Below are 12,282 nucleotides of genomic sequence, written 5' to 3'. Positions count from 1 at the left end.
GTTTTTTTTAAGCAAGACCGAAATACAAAGTGAGAGAGAGCTGAAGTAAAGATGTAAAGGTCTGGAGACACAGGCTCAGCCAACTTACAGAAAAACCGAGCTGCCGAATCTGGGGGAAAAAATGCCAGTTTGCTTAAGCTAAAGAGTCTGTTTCACTGAGGCCACCCAAGCCAGGTGATGATCCGGTACCATCGAAGAGTGTCCTCATGCTAACAGCAATGAAAGCCCTCACTCAAAGTCAAAGTTTAGAACACCCATTCTGGGACTCTCTCCCCTTGTTCTGCATTGCCTGCAGCTGCTGGAGGCTCGAGCCACCACACTTTTACAAAATACTGCCATTTTGGAAAAAGACCAGAAAGACAATGAAGAAAACTGCAGAAGAGGGGGGAAAAAAAGAAGAAAAAGAAAAGTAGAATTTCCTTTTCTTTTTTCCTCAGGCTACCCATTTGCAGAACTATGTCAGGGCATACACAGGGCTCTGTGTGTGAGTGCCTTCTGTGGGTTCTCCCCTAGAAGCCTCTTCTTTCCTGAAAATGGGCCTCTTTCTGCTTTGCACTGCATGGGGAGGATTGTGACCAGGCCACACCAGCCCCCAGGTAAGTCCATGAGCATTTCCTTCAAGGAGAACTGGCATGGTTCAGCTGCAGCAGCGTGCTCTATGAGCACATTTCCACCAGCAGCAGTCCCTAAATATTTCAGTTGATTCACAACCTGACACCTCTGACCCCAGCTTGCAGGCATGGTGAGTGCTTCAGATAACACATGAAAAAGTACCAGAGTACAGGGAGAGATCACTGCATTATTTCTTATACTGCAAGCCCGTAGCTAGTCTGGCATAAAGAAAAAGTGGCTGCTTCCTCCCAGATGTCCTACTCCATTTTTCTGTGTTTGTGGTCTTTCATTTTTTCCCCCTATGGGTAAAAAGGACCTTATTTCTTCACACTGAACATTAATGATTCATGTCTCCAAGGGCTGAACTGGAAAATTTCCTAGATTATACACCTGCCTGTTCTAGAAGTACTAAATGTACAAGCAGTGGGTGGACTTACTCAGGCTCCTATTAAGCAACATCTGTGGGTGGATTTTTAGTCCAGCTGTTAACACGTGATTTATTTTGCAGTCAGATCAACCATGCCAATGGAAAGAGTAGGCTTCAAGCTTGCTACAGAAGGGACTGATTATAGTAATTACTGTCACCATGAAACATCTTGTAAATGTTGGCAGATAGGTTCGCAGCCCCACATGCCAGCTGAATAAATGAGATCTTGCTACTTGCAGGCTATCAGGTCAAATGATGCAAAGCAGTTTAGGGCAGGCATTCACAGCCTGGAGATACTACCAAGGTATTGGCCACAGTCACAGTGACCACATCCTGCTACTTCTGTTGAGTGTCACCACTCTACAGGACCAGAATCATAGAATCACAGAATGATTAAGGTTCAAAAAGATCTCTAAGATCATCTAGTCCAACCACTCACCTACCACCAATATCACCCACTAAACCATGTCCCTAAATAGCACTTCTCCATGTTTCTTGAACACCTCCAGGGACGGCAGCCCATTCCAGTGCCTGACTACTCTTTTTGAGTTTTAACATCCAACCAGGAGTCCATGTTACCTGTCCATGTTACAGAAGGAACAAGCAAAGTCATGTTCTATGTCTGGATATTGGTCTCTACCACAGGGCAAAAAACCTTTCCATTTTATGATGAGATCATGGAATATCCCAAGTTGGAAGGGTCTCATAAGGAACTTCAAGTCCACCTCCTGGCTCCACACAGGATATGAAATTGGAATGCAAAAATTAAAGAGTCCAGGGCTAATTTGTCACTGACAAAACCGGTTGGAGGGATGTAGGGCAGTACTGACCTCCCTAGTAAGAGGTAGCTCACTGTGCTTCTGATTTCATCCTGACCCCAGCACCCCATGGGCCAGGGGGAGGCAGATGGCTGTGGTCACCTCTGCACTTGGAGGTCACACAGCACAGCTGGCAGAACCGTCAAACTGAGTCAGGCTGAGCACATGCTCCTCTCTAGATGGGAACAAGAACAAACCAGATAAATGCGGCCATGCATCCAAAATTTTAGGAAAGTTTGCAGTTATCAAGCAAGAAAGAGGAAACAGGAAAATACATAAATCAGTGAGAGTGAACTTGCCAACCAGTCCTAAATGTTTGATACATTTTAATAGATGTTACTTCTAATTAATCAATTAATGTAATTATAGTGATTACATTTTATGTAACCAATTATTAATCAATTAATCTTTAATTAACTCATTTTTAAGTACTGCCATTTAATTAATTGATCTGTACTTTGTTTGTGTATCTTAGCACCATACTCCATGACCCAGGAGACCTGTTCATATCGCTCTCCTCCAATCTCATTTTTCCTGCCCTGCTTGCCATTAATTTCCCATGAATATTATCTTATTTCCCACCACTCCTCAGCTCTTCCACATAGCTCATGCTTCCCTCGAGACGAGGATATGATGGACTGAGGTGATGGGCCCAGGTGATAGGCCAGATACTGCCTACTAATCATAGATGCCTCAAAAGGGTCACATCGTTCTAGCAACCTTAAGTATTTTCTGAACTATACAAATTCTATTCTATCTGGATGTTACTTTAGCAATCAATACTCCTGTATTTTATTTGCAGACACTGACAGACAGTCAGAAGCACCAATCTGAATAAATATTATAAGTTACGTTGTTAAAATGTAGTACAGTGCCAAGTGGATACTGCTTCCAAGAAACAGAGTCATTGAATTTCATTTTAGCCTACTTTACATAAAAAGTATTTTGTTTGGAGGAGCTGTTCCACTGCACATACTACTAAAAAGAGCCATAGTCCTAATACTTGGATTTGTTCACTATCTGAGTATCAGTTTACCTGTAAGTAGAAATTAATTGGAGCCTAATCTGGGAAAAGGAGAGGTGATAGTCTGTTCCTATGGCCAGGACAATAGATGGGGGCTCACACTTGTCCTACCAGGCAAACTTACAGGCACTTCTTGTCTTCAGTGACAAGTTTTCTCCTCAAATCTCACTAGGATAGATCAATTTCACCTCCTTGCTACTGAGTGGCAAGAAAGAAACAGTTCATTGCTGCATGGCCCAGAGGGTGACAGTGCTATAGCCAGAGACACACAAAGATTTCAATGGATGCAGTTTTCTCTGAACAGAGGAAATCAATTCCACACCTTTTCCTCATCCACGCTTCCATGTAAGATGCCATTTTGCCAGACTGCCCCTCTGCTGCTGTTTGTCACACAGCAACAACGTGTAATGGAATATTGGTGGGAAGGTTCAACCTCTACTGCCATTGCATCAACATCAGCCTCTGTTGTTGTCAAAATAGGAGGAATTACTTTTGGAGCACCTCTAGTTTCATTTGGATTTAGAAATTGCTGACAGAAACTGAACATGTAATAACAGTCTTGTTATAGTCATTTTTGATCTCATAACAATCACTCCTTCCAGAAGCACTAAAGAAAATTAAGTACTGCAGCAAATGAACCATGCAAAATTATTTTACTACCACCAGTAATGACAGAAAGCATTTATAACAGTTTTAAACTGTTTATTGCATGGGTGTAATTGCACATGGGGCAGTAGTTCCAGACTGAGTACACATCGTGGCACTATTATTTATTATTATTTAAAGATTTGGGGAGTATCACTTGCTGCAGCAGTTAGTTGCTTATTTACTCATTAAAGTTGGTAAATTACATGCACACAGAAATACCTACCCACAATGATTGCAATTATGAACACTGTAATTTCATCAAATTGGATAGAAAAGCGCAGAAAGGCAATAATCAGAGAAAGCCTAAACCTCAGCATCTTATCCACAGCTTAAAACCCTGATGGCCTCAGACACAGGCAGAGAACTTCAGTGACCTCAGTTCACTGGAAGCTGTACTCAGCAACCAGACTTGGAGCTGAACAGGCAGAAATTTGGATGTCTTAAATAACAAAAAGAGGTCCAGTCACAGAGGCATTTTCTTACACTACAACTTCTTAGTGATTGCAAGGAACTTCACTGGGTCTAGCATAGTTATGGGCAGAAAACCAGCTGTCCTCCCACCTCCCAGTGAAGCTCAGAGTTGGATATGGGTTCATAAACCCATAGGACACCCATAACTTCTGCTATCTCCAGCCCTAAAGGCCTTGGTGAGGATGCTGGGATCCTTCTGAGAACACTTTGAGCCATTCTATCCACTCACCAGAAATGCAGAGAGGAGGAAGACTGGGTCAAGTATAGAGTTGCTGGGTCACTTCCATGAGACAGATAAAGTCTCCTTTGAGAATATCATAAAGAATAAAATATATTCGAAGTGTTTCTCTGGAGAAAGCCAATTGAGCACCTTCAGAACCATGAAGAAGACAAGTAGTGAATTTGGCCTCAAGCCACACAACCACCCTTGCATGACAGGCTGTACAGAAATGTTATCTCCTCCTTTCCTTCTAAACTGGATCCACTCAGAAGAAAATCTCTTAAAGATTCATTAAGCTGCAAAGTACACAGAAGAGACAGCCTAATGATCAGGAAGCTCACCTGGGACTGAAAAATCCTTGGTAGCTCACCATTCTTCAAGGTCTTTGGAAAGCAATGTGTCCTTAAGCAACTCAGTCTGAGGCTATCCAGGGTCTTTGGGTCTACAAAAGATTTATTAATGCTAAAGCTGTCAAAACATGATGATGGAAATGAACACTAAGTAAATAATTCAACGCATACATTTTATGGCTAATTAAAGATTATAATCAAAAGTGGTAATGATTTTTGCAATCATGAGTTAAGTGTGTGGAAGGGAAAAGAAGCCGCAAAGGGATTTTTTTAGAATCAGTTCTGGGTTGTTGAAACAAGCCTGAAAGAACCAGCATATAAACAAGTGCTAATTAATCAGGCATGCTGATAGCTCAGCATCTGCATTTTCATAAACTTCCAGACAACTCTGTCATTCCCTGTATAAGACCTCCCTCACACACTTTGCCCCCCACCAGTAAACACTGTCTCATTTGATGAAAATTTCCTAAGCTGGGTAAGGATCTGTTCATAAATAAGATGTTCAAAGCTGGTTGTTTTTTTCCACAGCAACGCAGTTTAACATCAAGATAAATAAAAGATTTCTTCAATTGCCCAGATTGGTTCTCAAGCTATAAAAGCAAAGCACTTCTCTTCTGTTTTAGTTAGACATACTACCACCCTTCAAATGGCTTTGTAAAGGAGGGATAGGTTTGGAGGAAGCCTGAAAAGATGTCAAATGGATCCTTGTGCACTTTACAGGTTATGATCCTTAGTACTTTTTTGTTTCAAAAAATGAGTGAAAAGTATTTTATCTACCCATAATTCAAGGCTCCATCCAACACAAAGAGGTCCCCATGCAGAAGAGAAAATCAACACATATGTACCCAGGGATATCAGTTCTCCCAAGGGTTGCAAACTCCTCTCAAGCTTTGTGGTTCCTTAATCTACCCACGTACCAAAAGGTCTTGGAGTGCTGCACATTCAACACTGCACAGAACTGCTTACACATATAGATACCAACCAGTGAAAGGCAGCTGCATTCTGCAAATGACAGCTCTCCAAAACACTTTTAACTACAGGTGAGAGAAAATTATACATATCCAGGGTGTTACCCAATTGATCTTTGGAGTGCAATCCCAAACAGCAGTTTCAGCTACCTGTACTTGCACCTTCACACTTCAGATAATAAATCCACGTCTCCATACAGCTGCATGAGTCTCCGGTCTAAACAACAGAATTTAATATACACAAAGACCCACATCTCAATTAATCCATTCTTGGAAAACCCTTTCCTGCTTTCTAATTCCTCTCTGAAAATCTAGCAGCTTGTCTTCAGGTCACTGATCCCATTTACAGAAACACCTTCTAACAAATCTGAAGAACACTTCTAATTCCATGTTGAGTGTTATGAGCAGTTCTAGGGTTATGCTACTTATTCTATCTTGGCTGTATTATGAATCTTTGTAGTCAAGGCTCATGATGGAAAAGCCAAGAGCCTGCAAACAAAGAAGAAAAATGCCACATAAAGAAAAACAAGAACTTGATAGTTTGCTTGTTCTGAGTCATGACTACTGTTTGATATCATTCTGTAAACTAATTTTCTCTACTTTTCACAAGTGGAAAGGATTTAAAGAATTTTTAAGGTCAGCTTGTAAACGATTAACAGTTTATGAAGAATTTGTATACAATTTGATTTTTTTCTTCTGTTTATTTAAAAGGTTAATTAAAGTTAATCCTAAAATATCATTTGGTCAGACAGAATATTGGAAAAAATATTACAGATCTTCAGTGGATTTTGCTGGGCTTGCGTTTAAGAGAAAAATCACTTTACACAAAGGAACTGATGATTTACTCTTCTGCAGAAGTATTTCTTCTTAGTCATTCAAGATTAACTTTAATTGAAATGCTATGAAAAAATAGAGGAAGAAAGAATTTAAATGGGAAGAATAAAAATAACATTGAGCTATATGAGGAATATTTTAGTGAATGTTTTCAGCTTACTCATCAACTAGTTTCTAGATCCCGAATACATTAAATATGAGGTTTTCTCATTAAAAATCTGCAAGGCAGCATGCATAACATCAAAGTCAGATGATTTCAGGTGTTTGAATATCGAGTCCTAGAAGCTAAAAACGAGCTTGATCTGAATGCAACACTGACTGACCTCTATTGCAAGAAGATGGTGCATTAATGTCCACCCATGCAAATGGAATGGAAATTACTGCCGATCCAAGAGAACAGCTTTTAAGAGTGTTTTAGGAGAAAAGCTATTTTGGATGGGATCTTGAGACAGCACCTGGTCTTTCTTTCTACCCTAAGACAAGATCAACTCTACCGGTATTGCTTCTTGCTGGCATTTGTCCTATTTAGAATAGATTCTTAATAACATTACATTGAGAGAGTCAGTTATAATGGCAAAAGAATACAGAAAGGTTAACAATGATAACTTGTTTTGAAATGTTAAGAATTGTGTCTTTTCCTCCTTTTTTTGCAGTATAGCACTTTGTCAACAAGTTAACAACCTATAATTGTGAAGAAAAAGATGCACCTAGAGAATTTCTAGAGGACATTAACTGTGTTTTCATTGCACTGTTGCACTGGCCTACAGTCCCACAGCTACAACACTGAAATCTCAATCTATTTCCTCATTATTCATTATCCTCCTGGTGATATTAAAGCCACAGCATGGTGGTTGACCAAAGAACAGTCACTCTTGCAATCAGTCTCAATTCAAAGTAGAGACAGAGGAACCGCAATCACCCACAAAAGCTTGAGACATAAGAACCTGTAACCATGACAGCTGCATCCTACAAATGCTACAGAAGACAATAACACCAGTTCCTCCTGACAAAGCCTGTGTTGACTCAGTTTCCTTTGTATGCATTGGCAGTCTCATAAAGTGCAGTATCAATACCACCATAAACCAGTTTTTAAGGTATCCTGTCTTTAAAGGAACAGTGTTGAACCTTCCCTCTTTCCATAGGGTAATACAGCAAGTATTTTCCTTGATGTGCATCCCTGAGGCACTGAATGTGTGAACTTTCCATGACCAGGTTTTTTTATCTCAACCAAGGGTCAGTATTTCCAGGTAAAAATGGTATGATTTAGCATCAACTAGTAAGAATGGAAGATTGAAAAAGATTGGCATGGAAGATTGTTGTCCTGGTTTAGTTGACAGTTACACAGACCTGCTGTAGAGGAAATGTCACGGCCTGAAACTGTGATTGAGCACCTGGTGGGAAGGCAGGGCCAATAAAAGCTCAGGTGCAAGCAATGCACATAAATGACCAGAAGGGTTGGCAGTGGAAGCAAGAGCATGTTTTGTTGGAGGTCCCTGCTTACTGGAGGTCTTCTACAGGTAAGTAGTTTTTCTTTTCTTTGTTACTGCATATGTTGCTGTTGCTTTTGAGCTTGTTCTCATTTATTGCAGTCTATGATTGTGCCACCCTGTTATTCCTGCTGTACTTTCCATCATATCATAACATTAGGCTTGCTTACAAATATCTACTGCAATGTTTGCTTCTTCTGAGATGCTGTGAGTTCCTTATGCTTCATATGCTGCTAACAAAGCCTACAGTAAGGGCAGGAATAATTACTGGTGGTAGAGTGAAACAGTGCATTTCAAAGTCACTGTTCTAGTTAAGGTGTGCTATGGTATGGTAAAGCAGTCTGTGGTGTAAAATTAACTGCAAGGGTCAAAGTTGAATGCTGTAAACAAAGTTAGTACTGGTACTACTTACTTCAACTGATAATAGAACCCCATTATTTATGGACATATGTTGGGTCAGTGAAGACATACTCAGAATTACTGTAGACAGTTTAGTTAGATGCTTTCTATTTGCTATAATAATACTGTGGTAGTGGTTGGGTTGTTGTTCTGATGTGTGCACAGATACAGTTATACGGCTATTTATCTTCACCTTGGTAAATACATAAAGTGGTTTGAGGTGTTTTAAATTGTTTTTTGGTGTGGGTTTTTTTGTTTGTTTGTTTTCCTGAGAAACTGCTTTTAGGATCTTATAAAAGGCACAGTTCCTTGACTGAATAGTAAATATTGTTCCACTTTAATTCGGAGAAGGAATTTACTACCCTCTCTGTTGCTAGCACAGAAGTGCTGTCCATTAAATTGTTAGGACATATTCTTTGAGGCTGGTAATATTTTTGCTTTCTCAAAAGCAAGGAGTTAATCAAATTCTCTTGTCAAAGGCACTCCTGGGTGACTCTTTTTCACTCTCTCTGTGTCAGACCTTTTAGCTGGGGTGATCCACTTTAAGACACAACTCAATATCTGCGAAACATAGTTTCACCTTCCCCCTCCCATTCTGCTAGAAGTTCAGGGCTGGTGTTTCAAGACGGGACAGAAGGACTGGGTGAGGTAAAACTGCAGCTTGCATTCAAGAGTAATGTTGATTGAGAGGACAGTGCAGGAAAATCTTACCACTTACCTTTCCACAGCATGCGTGTGGAAATGTTGTGGTGGGACCTACAGAAAGACACTGTGTTTCCCTACTCAGGAAATGGGCAGCTACAGATGCATGGACAGACATGGAGTTGGCTTTCACAGCCTCAAAACAGTTTTTCTGAAGTGCTTTTGCTCTAATGAATAACATTTTACTTAAGGTAGTTGTCCAGTCTTTCATTACCTCTTTCATTACTTCCAAGGGAACTAACTACAAGCCAAATCACATTCATTGCATTTAAATTGCTTGGATCTGAGAGGCTTTTTCTCTGGGCTGTTTTGAGGTCTGGTGCTTGCAGTGGAAGGGATCCTGTAAGAACAGACTGGGCTTGCTTCCCAGACAGCATGTCTTCTATTAGTGCAGCACTTCTACACTTGATCCTTCTGTGAAGAAAACAGAATTGAATGTAGAATTCTGCTTGACTCTTTATGAGTGTAAACAAGGTCTACTTCACTGAGTACAATTTACAGCTTGTAACTAGATGTTCCTTTCTGCTTCTATGAAATCATTTAAATCTTCACACTCTCCTCAACTACAGTTTCTACTTAAATTGCTGTTGACTTAAAATGACACCAGTGTGAGCATTCCTTCCCTTCCAAATGGCAAGTGCTTGATCAGTGCTTGGATCTTGGCTTTGGATTCAGTGACTCCTGAAAGTAGAGAGAGCAGAGTTCAAACCCATGCACAGAAACTTGGAGAAGCAGATCAGTTTCAAGGCACTGAAATGCTGTGACCAAGAATACAGAAATGCATCAGCATTTCAGCCCCTCCAGCATCTTGTTTAATGCAGACTATGAGCTCTCTCTGCACCAAGGGCTTTTTTTCTTTTTTTTTTTTTAAATTATCCATTTATAAATCAACTAGCATGATGGACCCCTGATGTGACACCATGACAGTGAGTTGGGCTCTTCACTAAGAAAGCTCTGTGTAGTATTGCTGAACCCACTATAGTTGTAGGTACTGAGCATGGCTCACAGAGGAGGCACAGCTTCATTCCCTTTATTTTGCTCCAATTTTCTTATATGTGAGTCAAGTATGACCAACTTTTCTTGCTTGGCTGAGTAGAACAGTTCAGTCTGACCCTAGTGTTGAAGCCAATTAGGCAGCAAACTCTGCAAACACAATATTACCTACAGAAATGCATGTTTTCTCAGAGGGCAGCTATTGCCATGCACTGCCAGAGGCAGCACTTAGGCATTCAAAACCTCTAGAGTGGAGTAGAATGAAAGATCCAATTCCTTTGTGCAAATTTAACTCTCCTGGACACATTTACATAGGTAATAGGCACAAACATATGCAGACAAATGTTTTTCAGGGTTACCTTCACTTAGCAAGATGAAGAGATGTTTGTAATAGATCTACCTTCTCAATTCTAAATATAAGATATATTCTCAAATATTTTTATACTTCTGCTTTGGAGACTAGGTTTAGGGCTAACTCTGCCTTTATGGAATGAGTAGCATGCTGGGTTCCCACTGCTTCAGTTACAGGTTTCCCTTCTCTGAATTGGGAGAAATGGTGTCTCAGCTCATTGGAAGCTCAGTTCTGCCAGGGGCAGGGAGAAGTACACACCAAAGCTGTGTCCCTTCTCTCTTTACTGCACAGGTAGTGAAAAAAGGTGCCCAAATGTGATGACTTGGCCTTCCATTATATGACTACAATATGGGATGGAGGATTCAGTGGGAGGTTCTGACTTTTCTTTCAATGATTAAAATGAAGTTATGGCTCTTGAGACCTGTGAAAACATCCTTGGTGATCTTATAACAAAAGCACGTGAAAAATAAATAAGTAAAAGGGTTACTGCCTGAGAACCTTTCAGACACCTGCCCCAGCTGCATAGCCTGCAGAGTACCCTGTGGCACTCCACTAACAGAAGGCAGCCTCTTAGCAGTGGAACTTAAGCAGCCATAGCCAGCTCTGTGGTTTTTGGTGAGCAAGCAAACATCACCAATGTAGCAGGAGTCCTTTCTGAAGGAAAGGAGAACAGCAGGAACTCCAAGCTGCAGCAAGGCTAGCATCATATAGCACACTTCATCAGTGGAAGGCATGTGATCTGTCTGTTGGTGGGCTGAAATGCCAGCCATTTAGTTTTCCCTATGTCATGGTCAGTGAAACTGCAATGGATTCTGGAGCAGAGCTGATCCTCCTTTCATGAGGCAGTCAGGTCACCTTTGGTTTGATTTAATTTTTGGAGGTACTTTTCTCACTAGGAAAACTTGGGTGTTAATTCCAGTTTTTGCTGATTTCAGGACTGTGTTTCTGAGTGCAGACAAGGAATAAAAAGTTTGGCGCGTTAACACTGCCACTGATCAGTGGTAAATCATTATAAGAAGCTGACATGACCCTTGTTCGCTGGATCAGGAACAGTGCATTAAACACTTCAGTATTCTGCTCCCTTGCTTTAACAACTGCAGAGGAGAATGGGGAGGCTGGATATTAACAACAGCTGAAATTTTTATTAAGTGATAAAGTGTATAGACCTAGACCTGCAATGTTTTAGTCACTTAACATCACTTAGAATTCTGGGATAAAAGCACTGATCTGCAGAGTCATGTTAGCATGTCTGACACAGATTCTCACCTATTTCCATGTGTAAACTGAATACCATGCTAGGGAATAAGTGGTGATATCACGGGGTAAAATGGTAATAAAGATCAGTCCCAAGGCAACCCACATCCAAATGATTGCTCACTGAAAACGTGACCTTTTGTAGAAGCCGCAGGTCAGAACTTATGTTGAAAGGACTTCAGACTGAATTGGGGCTCATTTTAAAAGTTAAGCTGTGAATTATATTTATTTCCTGTAACCTAAGACTACAGAGATTGCAAACACTGTCACACACTTTCTTAAGCGAAGATAGCTCTCAAAATCTTCAGGTCTGGTTCCCAAAAGCATGATGTGGTTAGTTTCCCTGAACATAAGCCAAGACAGAAATCTGAGCCACCACTGAGAGAAGAAATTGCTTCAGAGGATTTGGAAGTGTTAGGAGATCTTTTTCTGGCCTTCAAGAATTGTGATGGGGTAGCAAAGACAGGAGAGAACAGAGAGCGTGATGTTCCTATGTGCACACTGCCACCGAAGGGAAGGTGCCTGACTTCTGGGTGATATGCTATCATTGACCCCTTAATAATTTAAAGGCAAAAGGTGCTACCTACCTGCAGATGGTAACAGAGGCAGGTAGTGCTGTGAATATACATGCCCCAAGATCTCACAATCTGATCACACCATCAAGAACCAACTCTGGAGGACATATCCCAAACCAGTGCAGCTATGAATACTTATCTGTAGAGG

At 40.7% G+C, this 12,282-nt stretch overlaps 2 long non-coding RNA genes across 10 annotated transcripts in view; one reads left to right on the top strand and one right to left on the bottom strand.

The window, feature by feature from the left end:
- The window catches only part of LOC107316155, a 68,211-nt gene that overhangs the window by 6,721 nt on the left and 49,208 nt on the right, over nt 1-12,282 (bottom strand). For 7 of the 8 annotated variants that reach the window (XR_004307757.1, XR_004307750.1, XR_004307753.1 and 4 more), the window contains 2 exons: nt 4,562-4,662; nt 1,870-2,032 (listed from right to left, as the gene is read on the bottom strand). This is a non-coding gene — a long non-coding RNA (uncharacterized LOC107316155). The remainder of the gene's footprint in view (nt 1-1,869; nt 2,033-4,561; nt 4,663-12,282) is intronic. The other variant, XR_004307752.1, reaches the window with a different exon arrangement.
- Nucleotides 7,029-12,282, top strand: part of LOC107316157 — a 31,934-nt gene continuing 26,680 nt past the window's right edge. For both annotated transcript variants that reach the window (XR_001556199.2, XR_001556200.2), the window contains exon 1: nt 7,029-7,889. This is a non-coding gene — a long non-coding RNA (uncharacterized LOC107316157). The remainder of the gene's footprint in view (nt 7,890-12,282) is intronic.

Source organism: Coturnix japonica, chromosome 6 (genome assembly GCF_001577835.2).
Source record: "Coturnix japonica isolate 7356 chromosome 6, Coturnix japonica 2.1, whole genome shotgun sequence".
In the NCBI taxonomy this organism is placed as follows: domain Eukaryota; kingdom Metazoa; phylum Chordata; class Aves; order Galliformes; family Phasianidae; genus Coturnix; species Coturnix japonica.
This window is presented reverse-complemented; position numbering and strand designations above follow the sequence as displayed.